We start from the raw sequence: 11,447 nt of genomic DNA, 5'->3' as shown, positions 1-11,447 counted from the left end.
GGTGCAGCTACTGTGGAAAACAGTGTGGAAGTTCCTCAAAAAATTGAAAAAAGAACTATTGTATATCCAGTAATTCCACTTCTGTGCATATATCCGAAGAAATTGAAAACACCAATTCAAAGAGGTATCTGCAGTCCTGTTTATTGCAACATTATTTACAGTAGCCAAGATATGGAAGCAACCTAAGTGTCCATTGATAGGTACCTGGATAAAATATGTGGTACATATATACAATGGTATATTTTTTAGCCACAAAAATGAATTAAATCTTGCCACTTGCAACAATATGGAAGGCTCTAGAGGATATTATGATAAGTGAAATAAGTCAGGTATAGAAAGACAAATGCCATATGATTTATAAATGCAGAGAACAACCTTGTGGTTGCCAGAGGGAAGGGTAGTTGGAAGACAGGCAAAATAGGTAAAGGGGATTAAGAGGTACAAACTTCCAGGTATAAAATAAATAAGTCATGGAGATTTAATGTACAGCATAGGGAATACAGTCAATAATATCATAATAACTTTGTATGGTGACAGATGGTAATTTGACTTATCATGGGAATCATTTCATAATGTATAAATATATTGAATCACTATGCTGTACACCTGAAACTAATGGGATATTGCAGATCAATTATACTTCAATAAAAAAGAAATGCTATCTTAAAACCATGATATAAGGTTTGCCTAAAAAGCTAAGTGCACTATTCAAATTAATAATTCTAGATTTTACTGACAATATTTATGAACAATTGTTCTTAGTTAAATATAAGACTCAATAAAGTATTGAGTATTCCACTGAAGACTAAACATATTGTTTCTTAGGCAAGGGTATGCTTCAGAATCACATGGACATAGTTTGGAATTACCTGTGCCTAGTCTCACTTCTAGAGATTCTTTTTCTGAAAACATCCCTAAGTTAGTTTCCCAAGTGATTCTGATGCTCACACCTACCTAAAAAGTGTTGTGATATTGAAAATACTTATTAGAAAGACATGTAGTCGATATGCTTCCAAAATTGCAGTTATTTGATGGAAACTAAGACAAAAATAGACATGTAGTGATTAATCATTACATTAGTCAGTAAGACGAGAATAAGCAACACTAAGTGCCCCAAATGAAAGATGCTTTTGACTGGTTAGTGGTGCTTCCCAGTGTGAAACTTTAGAAGCAGTTGATGCCTGAGATCAGTAAACTAGTAGAACAAAGAGGAGGATACTTCCCCTTGTTCCATGGATTTGGATAATTTGAGAAAATGACTGAAGGATTCTATTAGGCATATATGATTCCCCAGATGTTAATAGGTGGTAGGTAATAGGTGAAAGGTAATAGGTGATACTAACTGGTGTATTTGCATTGTTTCATCTCGTTTATGAAGACGATGGGAAAGAAAGGAAAGAAATGGAAAGAAAAGAAAAGAAAAGAAAAGAAAAGAAAAGAAAAGAAAAGAAAAGAAAAGAAAGGAAAAGAAAGGGAAGGGAAAGGAAAGGAAAAGAAAGGAAAAGAAAAGAAAAGAAAAGAAAAGAAAAGAAAAGAAAAGAAAAGAAAAGAAAAGGAGTAACCACTAAGAATCTGTGACCATCTGAAAAATGCTAGGAAAAAATTATCCCCTGGTTAAGTTTTGCTAATCAGCTAAGCAGAAGAAGTAGCAAATTCTTATCAAATGATCTGATCCAACTGAAAACCTTACTTGGGGTTTGTGCTGAATTCTGTTTAAGTTAACAAGAAGGAACAAAACATATTAACTAAACAATGCACCTATATTAACTATATAGTTATTTATGTATTTATAAATTATGGTAGAATAAAATGCTTCTGCAAAGTTACATATACTTTTGAATGTCAAATTTAATAACATTGCTGCTTGCTAAAATTAGACACATTTCTAAAAGAGTTTGTCCTTGTGAATGTGCCAACTTGATTTCTGTTGTCATTAGAAATGCAGATGGTGTGGGGTCTGAGAGCCCAAATCCTTCTTCTTTCTGTTTTGACTAGAAATAATAAATTAATCCTTAATTAGTATACAAAAAAATATGTTTCAGGCTGTAATACAAGTGCATTATGTTTACTGGGTTAATTATATTATTACCAAGAAAACCACAAACTTTGTGTAGAAAATCTATTCAAAGTGAGTCAGTGAATAAAACAAAACAGGCAAAAGAAGGTTTGGATTTAGACTGGAAGAATGTTTGTGTTCAACATGTGAATTTCTGAAAAACAGCAGTTCTTTCATTTAATTAGGTGCATATAAAATATATAAATGTTTACAAATACTTGACCTCAATGTGTTTGTTTTATATCTTGCACATCTGCCCACTCTATTAGTTCTTTTGACTGTTTCTTTTATGACAACATCAGGGGGAAGCACAGAAAGACAGACTTGGGTTTTCAGAGAGCTCTTGTCTCTAATTCTTTAAAAATTATTAAAAAAGAGGAACCCATGCCATTGCTACTTTTCCATATTAAACCTCAACTAGCATGTTTCTTCACTAATTTTTCTTGTCACATCAAATTTTAAAAGAGGAGGTGAATAAAAGCCCATATTTGGAAAAATAGAGGAAATGAGAATGCAAGACTAGTATTTAGATTTGAGTCTGGAGATTTGGTAAGAAAGTTGGTGAGGAGAAGAAAACTCAAGCCATCAGTGGACAGCTTGAGGAAAGCTCTGAGATACTGTCTACAAGGAGGAAAAGGAACTCGAAGGAAGAAAACTCTTCTGTATCTACAAACCCTCACATATTCTCCACATATTGCCATTGAGATCCAGTTTACTTTTTGGCCTAGCTCTGCATATTCCTGAGATGAAACTCAGGTCATTGATCCACAAGTTATGAGTTTATCAGAACTTTTCTTTGTACAAGATGTGCTGTGTGGGAAATATGCAATCCGTATATATGAAGAAGTATGTTATTCCTCGTATCTAAGATACCTCCCACCCCCATAATAATAAATTTTTCAGGTTAGGTTTGCTGATCAAGAAATAAAAATTCTAAGAAGTTCTTTTTAGTTTTAAAATTCTATATAAGCCTAAACACTTAAAAAAACAAACTATTGAGAGGAGGAAACGGTTGACTAGTAAATTAACCTTTTGATTACGCTAGCCTTTTCTACTGATGATTCTTTTATTTATATATTTTGCGGATGATCTATGGAAGTTTTACATGATTAGTTTTTTCAAGAGGACTGTGAGGTCAAAACTACTTTTATAATAATAGTAAGATGCTATCTAATTTTTTTTCATGGTGTTGACATTTTCACTGATAGTACAGAAGTTAATGGTGAGGAAAACTGTAGCTAGCGTGGCCCAGAATCAAAGCATCATCATGCAACTGGACCAGTAGTTCTTGTTTACTTTACTCTCATGCACTCATAGTTTAAAAATTAAAAATACATGGATAGTTTCACTGAAAGTGTCCTTAACAGAACAGAGAATTTTATTAATTTCATTAAGTCTCTAACGTTGAGTATAGAACGCTCTTTAATATTCTGTGTGAGGAAGTAGGAAATATGAGTGAAACAGTTCTCTTGGTTAGCAAGGTAGAATGGTTGTCTCAAAAAAAAATAATTTGTGCAATTGTTTGAGATGTGAGCTGAAATAGAAGCTTCTTTTAAGAATGGGGTACAACATTGGGCGCCTGGGTGGCGCAGTCGGTTAAGCGTCCGACTTCACCCAGGTCACGATCTCGCGGTCTGTGAGTTCGAGCCCCGCGTCGGGCTCCGGGCTGATGGCTCGGAGCCTGGAGCCTGTTTCCGATTCTGTGTCTCCCTCTCTCTCTCTGCCCCTCCCCCGTTCATGCTCTGTCTCTCTCTGTTCCAAAAATAAATAAAAAACGTTGAAAAAAAAAATTAAAAAAAAAAAAGAATGGGGTACAACATTTAGATAAAAACACAGCAGACTGGGTATTAGGCAGACATTTTAAGACGTTCATTTAACCTAGAAACTTAGAATTTTGGAAAACCATCCACTACCATGAGCTTGACAGTTTTCCAATGCTTAAAAAAAATTTCTGATATCTATGGTTAGTATCAAAAAATGTGATTTTTTGAAACATGAAATCATTTGAACAATCCGTATAACTTGATGAACCAATATATCTTAAATGACAAATATGTGACATAAAATCATGCATAAATGGATAAAATATCCATTTAAGGTGCAAGAAGGACCAATGGATTTTTTTAAAATTTTTTTTAACGTTTATTTATTTTTGAGACAGAGAGAGACAGAGCATGAATGGGGGAGGGTCAGAGAGAGAGAGGGAGACACAGAATCTGAAACAGACTCCAGGCTCTGAGCTGTCAGCACAGAGCCCAACGCGGGGCTCGAACTCACGGACCGCGAGATCATGACCTGAGCCGAAGTCGGACGCTTAACCGACTGAGCCACCCAGGCGCCCCAAATAAGCCCGAATATAAAGAAATTTGCAAATATTTTAAAAATGTCACTCTTAGGGGCGCCTGGGTGGCTCAGTCGGTTAAATGGCCGACTTCGGCTCAGGTCATGATCTCGCAGTCCATGAGTTCAAGCCCGAGTCGGGCTCTGTGCTGGTAGCTCGGAGCTTGGAGCCTGCTTCTGTTTTCTGTGTCTCCCTCTCTCTCTGCCCCTCCCCCGTTCGCGCTCTGTCTCTCTCTGCCTTTCAAAAATGAATAAATGTTAAAAAATTTAAAAAAAAAGTCACTCTTCTAATTTTTTTGAAACTAATTTTTTTAACAAGACTATGTTATTTGTGTTAACATATAATAGCTTTATTAGGGCTATAAATGATTTATAAATAAATATTTTTAAAATTTACATTTTAATTTCTAGTGGTAAGTATCGATAGATATAACCCATATAAACCAAAGCTCTTTGGAGTCCGCAATAATTTTTAAGTGTATAAAGAGCTTGTGAGACCAAAGTATTTGAGAAACACGGGACTAGATTCTTCTGGTGTCCTATGTCATTTTGGGGTCATCTCTCTCTATTTATTACTATTTATAAATTCGGAGGAGAAAATTTCAAACCTACACAGAGTTAGAGATAATGGTATATATTAATAATTATATAGTTACATATCAATATACAGCTTTAATAATTATAAACATTTTGCCAATCTTGTTTCAACTATTTCTTTTTTCTGTTAATATTTTATTCTGTTTGTTTTATTTTTTTATCAAAATAATTTTTTAATGTGTATTTACTTTTGAGAGAGAGAGAGAGAGAGAGAGGGAGAGAGACGGAGCACAAGGGGGGGAGGGGCACAGAGAGAGAGGGAGACCAGAATCCAAAGCAGGTTCTAGGCTCTGAGTTGTCAGCACAAAGCCTGATGGTGGCTGGAACTCACAAACCTTGAAATCATGACCTGAGATGAAGTTGGATGCTTAACTGAGCCACCCAGGCGTCCCTCTGTTTAAGTGTTTTATTTATTTATTTTTTTTCAATATATGAAGTTTATTGTCAAATTGGTTTCCATACAACACCCAGTGCTCATCCCAAAAGGTGCCCTCCTCAATACCCATCACCCACCCTCCTCTCCCTCCCACCCCCCATCAACCCTCAGTTTGTTCTCAGTTTTTAACAATCTCTTATGCTTTAGCTCTCTCCCACTCTAACCTCTTTTTTTTTTTTCCTTCCCCTCCCCCATGGTCTTCTGTTACGTTTCTCAGGATCCACATAAGAGTGAAACCATATGGTATCTGTCTTTCTCTGTATGGCTTATTTCACTTAGCATCACAGTCTCCAGTTCCATCCACGTTGCTACAAAAGGCCATATTTCATTCTTTCTCATTGCCACGTAGTTCTCCATTGTGTATATAAACCACAATTTCTTTATCCATTCATCAGTGGATGGACATTTAGGCTCTTTCCATAATTTGGCTATTGTTGAGAGTGCTGCTATAAACATTGGGGTACAAGTGCCCCTATGCATCAGTACTCCTGTATCCCTTGGATAAATTCCTAGCAGTGCTATTCCTGGGTCATAGGGTAGGTCTATTTTTAATTTTCTGAGGAACCTCCACACTGTTTTCCAAAGTGCCTGCACCAATTTGCATTCCCACCAACAGTGCAAGAGGGTTCCCGTTTCTCCACATCCTCTCCAGCATCTATAGTCTCCTGATTTGTTCATTTTGGCCACTCTGACTGGCGTGAGGTGATATGTGAGTGTGGTTTTGATTTGTATTTCCCTGATAAGGAGCAACGTTGAGCATCTTGTCATGTGCCTGTTGGCCATCCGGATGTCTTCTTTAGAGAAGTGTCTATTCATGTTTTCTGCCCATTTCTTCACTAGGTTATTTGTTTTTCGGGTGTGGAGTTTGGTGAGCTCTTTATAGATTTTGGATACTAGCCCTTTGTCCGATATGTCATTTGCAAATATTTTTTCCCATTCCATTGGTTGCCTTTTAGTTTTGTTCATTGTTTCCTTTGCTGTGCAGAAGCTTTTTATCTTCATAAGGTCCCAGTAATTCATTTTTGCTTTTAATTCCCTTGCCTTTGGGGATGTGTCGAGTAAGAGATTGCTACGGCTGAGGTCAGAGAGGTCTTTTCCTGCTTTCTCCTCTAGGGTTTTGATGGTTTCCTGTCCCACATTCAGGTCCTTTATCCATTTTGAGTTTATTTTTGTGAATGGTGTGAGAAAGTGGTCTAGTTTCAACCTTCTGCATGTTGCTGTCCAGTTCTCCCAGCACCATTTGTTAAAGAGACTGTCTTTTTTCCATTGGATGTTCTTTCCTGCTTTGTCAAAGATGAGTTGGCCATACATTTGTGGGTCTAGTTTCTATTCTATTCCATTGGTCTATGTGTCTGTTTTGTGCCAATACCATGCTGTCTTGATGATGACAGCTTTGTAGGAGAGGCTAAAGTCTGGGATTGTGATGCCTCCTGCTTTGGTCTTCTTCTTCAAAATTACTTTGGCTATTCAAGAACTTTTGTGGTTCCATATGAATTTTAGGATTGCTTGTTCTAGTTTCGAGAAGAATGCTGGTGCAATTTTGATTGGGATTGCATTGAATGTGTAGATAGCTTTGGGTAGTATTGACATTTTGACAATATTTACTCTTCCAATCCATGAGCAGGGAATGCCTTTCCATTTCTTTATATCTTCTTCAATTTTCTTCATAAGCTTTCTATAGTTTTCAGCATACAGATCTCTTACATCTTTGGTTAGATTCATTCCTAGGTATTTTATGCTTCTTGGTGCAATCGTGGATGGGATCAGTTTCTTTATTTGTCTTTCTGTTGCTTCATTGTTAGTGTATAAGAATGCAACTGATTTCTGTACATTGATTTTGTATCCTGCAATTTTGCTGAATTTATGTATCAGTTCTAGCAGATATTTGGTGGAGCCTATCGGATTTTCCATGTAAAATATCATTTCATCTGCAAAAAGCAAAAGCTTGACTTCATCTTTGCCAATTTTGATGCCTTTGATTTCCTTTTGTTGTCTGATTGCTGATGCTAGAACTTCCAACACTATGTTAAACAACAGCGGTGAGAGTGGGCATCCCTGCCATGTTCCTGATCTCAGGGAAAAAGCTCTCAGTTTTTCCCCATTGAGGATGAGGTTAGCTGTGGGCTTTTCATAAATAGCTTTTATGATGTGTAAGTATGTTCCTTCTATCCCGACTTTCTCAAGGGTTTTTATTAAGAAAGGGTGCTGGGGGCGCCTGGGTGGCGCAGTCGGTTAAGCGTCCGACTTCAGCCAGGTCACGATCTCGCGGTCCGTGAGTTCGAGCCCCGCGTCAGGCTCTGGGCTGATGGCTCGGAGCCTGGAGCCTGTTTCCGATTCTGTGTCTCCCTCTCTCTCTGCCCCTCCCCCGTTCATGCTCTGTCTCTCTCTGTCCCAAAAATAAATAAAAAACGTTGGAAAAAAAAAATTTAAAAAAAAAAGAAAGGGTGCTGGATTTTGTCAAAGGCCTTTTCTGCATCAATTGACAGGATCATATGGTTCTTATCTTTTCTTTTATTAATGTGATGTGTCACGTTGATTGATTTGCGAATGTTGAACCAGCCCTGCATCCCAGGAATGAATCCCACTTGATCATGGTGAATAATTCTTTTTATATGCTGTTGAATTCGATTTGCTAGTATCTTATTGAGAATTTTTGCATCCATATTCATCAGGGATATTGGCCTGTAGTTCTCTTTTTTTACTGGGTCTCTGTCTGGTTTAGGAATCAAAGTAATACTGGCTTCATAGAATGAGTCTGGAAGTTTTCCTTCCCTTTCTATTTCTTGGAATAGCTTGAGAAGGATAGGTATTATCTCTGCTTTAAACGTCTGGTAGAACTCCCCTGGGAAGCCATCTGGTCCTGGACTCTTACTTTTTGGGAGATTTTTGATAACCGATTCAATTTCTTCGCTGGTTATGTGTCTGTTCAAGCTTTCTATTTCCTCCTGATTGAGTTTTGGAAGAGTGTGGGTGTTTAGGAATTTGTCCATTTCTTCCAGTTTGTCCAATTTGTTGGCATATAATTTTTCATAGTATTCCCTGATAATTGTTTGTATCTCTGAGGGATTGGTTGTAATAATTCCATTTTCATTCATGATTTTATCTATTTGGGTCATCTCCCTTTTCTTTTTGAGAAGCCTGGCTAGAGGTTTGTCGATTTTGTTTATTTTTTCAAAAAACCAACTCTTGGTTTCGTTGATCTGCTCTACAGTTTTTTTAGATTCTATATTGTTTATTTCTGCTCTGATCTTTATTATTTCTCTTCTGCTGGGTTTAGGCTGCCTTTGCTGTTCTGCTTCCATTTCCTTTAGGTGTGCTGTTAGATTTTGTATTTGGGATTTTTCTTGTTTCTTGAGATAGGCCTGGATGGCAATATATTTTCCTCTCAGGACTGCCTTCGCTGCATCCCAAAGTGTCTGGATTGTTTTATTTTCATTTTTGTTTGTTTCCATATATTTTTTAATTTCTTCTCTAATTGCCTGGTTGACCCACTCATTCTTTAGTAGGGTGTTCTTTAACCTCCATGCTTTTGGAGGTTTTCCAGACTTTTTCCTGTGGTTGATTTCAAGCTTCATAGCATTGTGGTCTGAAAGTATGCATGGTATAATTTCAATTCTAGTAAACTTATGAAGGGCTGTTTTGTGACCCAGTATATGATCTATCTTGGAGAAGGTTCCATGTGCACTCGAGAAGAAAGTATATTATGTTGCTTTGGGATGCAGAGTTCTAAATATATCTGTCAAGTCCATCTGATCCAATGTAGCATTCAGGGCCCTTGTTTCTTTATTGACCGTGTGTCTAGATGATCTATCCATTTCTGTAAGTGGAGTGTTAAAGTCCCCTGCAATGACCACATTCTTATCAATAAGGTTGCTTATGTTTGTGAGTAATTGTTTTATATATTTGGGGGCTCCGGTATTCGGTGCATAGACATTTATAATTGTTAGCTCTTCCTGATGGATAGACCCTGTAATTATTATATAATGCCCTTCTTCATCTCTTGTTACAGCCTTTAATTTAAAGTCTAGTTTGTCTGATATAAGTATGACTACTCCAGCTTTCTTTTGGCTTCCAGTAGCATGATAAATACTTCTCCATCCCCTCACTGTCAATCTAAAGGTGTCCTCAGGTCTAAAATGAGTGTCTTATAGACAGCAAATAGATGGGTCTTGTTTTTTTATCCATTGTGATACCCTATGTCTTTTGGTTGGCGCATTTAATCCATTTACATTCAGTGTTATTATAGACAGATACGGGTTTAGAGTCATTGTGATGTCTGTATGTTTTATGCTTGTAGTGATGTCTCTGGTACTTTGTCTCACAGGATCCCCCTTAGGATCTCTTGTAGGGCTGGTTTCGTGGTGACAAATTCCTTCAGTTTTTGTTTGTTTGGGAAGACCTTTATCTCTCCTTCTATTCTAAATGACAGACTTGATGGATAAAGGATTGTCGGCTGCATATTTTTTCTGTTTAGCACACTGAAGATATCGTGCCAAGCCTTTCTGGCCTGCCAAGTTTCAAAAGAGAGATCAGCCATGAGTCTTATAGGTCTCCCTTTATATGTGAGGGCACGTTTATCCCTTGCTGCTTTCAGAATTTTCTCTTTATCCTTGTATTTTGCCAGTTTCACTATGATATGTCGTGCAGAAGATCGATTCAAGTTACGTCTGAAGGGCGTTCTCTGTGCCTCTTGGATTTCAATGCCTTTTTCCTTCCCCAGTTCAGGGAAGTTCTCAGCTATTATTTCTTCAAGTATGCCTTCAGCACCTTTACCTCTCTCCTCTTCCTCTGGGATACCAATTATGCGTATATTATTTCTTTTTAGTGTATCACTTAGTTCTCTAATTTTCCCCTCATACTCCTGGATTTTTTTATCTCTCTTTTTCTCAGATTCCTCTTTTTCCATAGCTTTATCTTCTAGTTCACCTATTCTCTCCTCTGCCTCTTCAATCCGAGCTGTCATCGTTTCCATTTTGTTTTGCATTTCGTTTAAAGCGCTTTTCAGCTCCTCGTGACTGTTCCTTAGTCCCTTGATCTCTGTAGCAAGAGATTCTCTGCTGTCCTCTATACTGTTTTCAAGCCCAGCAATTAATTTTATGACTATTATTCTAAATTCACTTTCTGTTATATTATTGAAATCCTTTTTGATCAGTTCATTAGCTGTTGTTATTTCCTGGAGATTCTTCTGAGGGGAATTCTTCCGTTTGGTCATTTTGGATAGTCCCTGGAGTGGTGAGGGCCTCCAGGGCACTTCCCCTGTGTATAACTGGAGGTGGTGGGCGGGGCCACATTCGGAGTGGTGTGTGCCTTCTCTTCTCCTCTCCTAGGGGCGGGATTCACTGTGGGGTGGCATGGCCCGTCTGGGCTACTTGCACACTGCCAGGCTTGTGATGCTGGGGATCTGGCGCATTAGCTGGGGTGGGTAGGCAAGGTGCACGGGGGCAGGAAGGGCAGGCTTAGCTCGCTTCTCCTTAGGTGATCCACTTCAGGAGGGGCCCTGTGGCAGCGGGAGGGAGTCAGATCTGCTGCAGGAGGTTTGGCTCAGCAGAAGCACAGAGTTGGGTGTTTGCGCGGAGGAGTGAGCAAGTTCCCTGGCAGGAACTGGTTCCCTTTGGGATTTTGGCTGGGGTATGGGCGAGGGAGATGGTGCTGGTGAGCGCCTTTGTTCCCCACCAAACTGAGATCTGTCATCCGGGGGCTCAGCAGCTCTCCTTCCCTTTGTCCTCCAGCCTTCCCACTTTCTGAGCATAGCTGTTAACTTATGTCTTCCCAGACGCTAAGTCGTGTCTGAACACACTCCGTCAGGCCCCTCCGCTTTTGCCAGCCAGACTCGGGGGCTCTGCTTGGCCAGCAGGCTGCCCCTCCGCCCCGGCTCCCTCCCGCCAGTCCATGGAGCGCGCACCGCCTCGCCGCCCTTCCTACCCTCTTCCGTGGGACTCTGGTCTGCGCTTGGCTCCGGAGACTCCGTTCTGCTAATCCTCTGGCGGTTTTCTGGGTTATTTAAGCAGGTGTAGGTGG

Source organism: Neofelis nebulosa, chromosome 6, assembly GCF_028018385.1.
Source record: "Neofelis nebulosa isolate mNeoNeb1 chromosome 6, mNeoNeb1.pri, whole genome shotgun sequence".
NCBI classification, from domain to species: Eukaryota; Metazoa; Chordata; class Mammalia; order Carnivora; family Felidae; genus Neofelis; species Neofelis nebulosa.
This window is presented reverse-complemented; position numbering follows the sequence as displayed.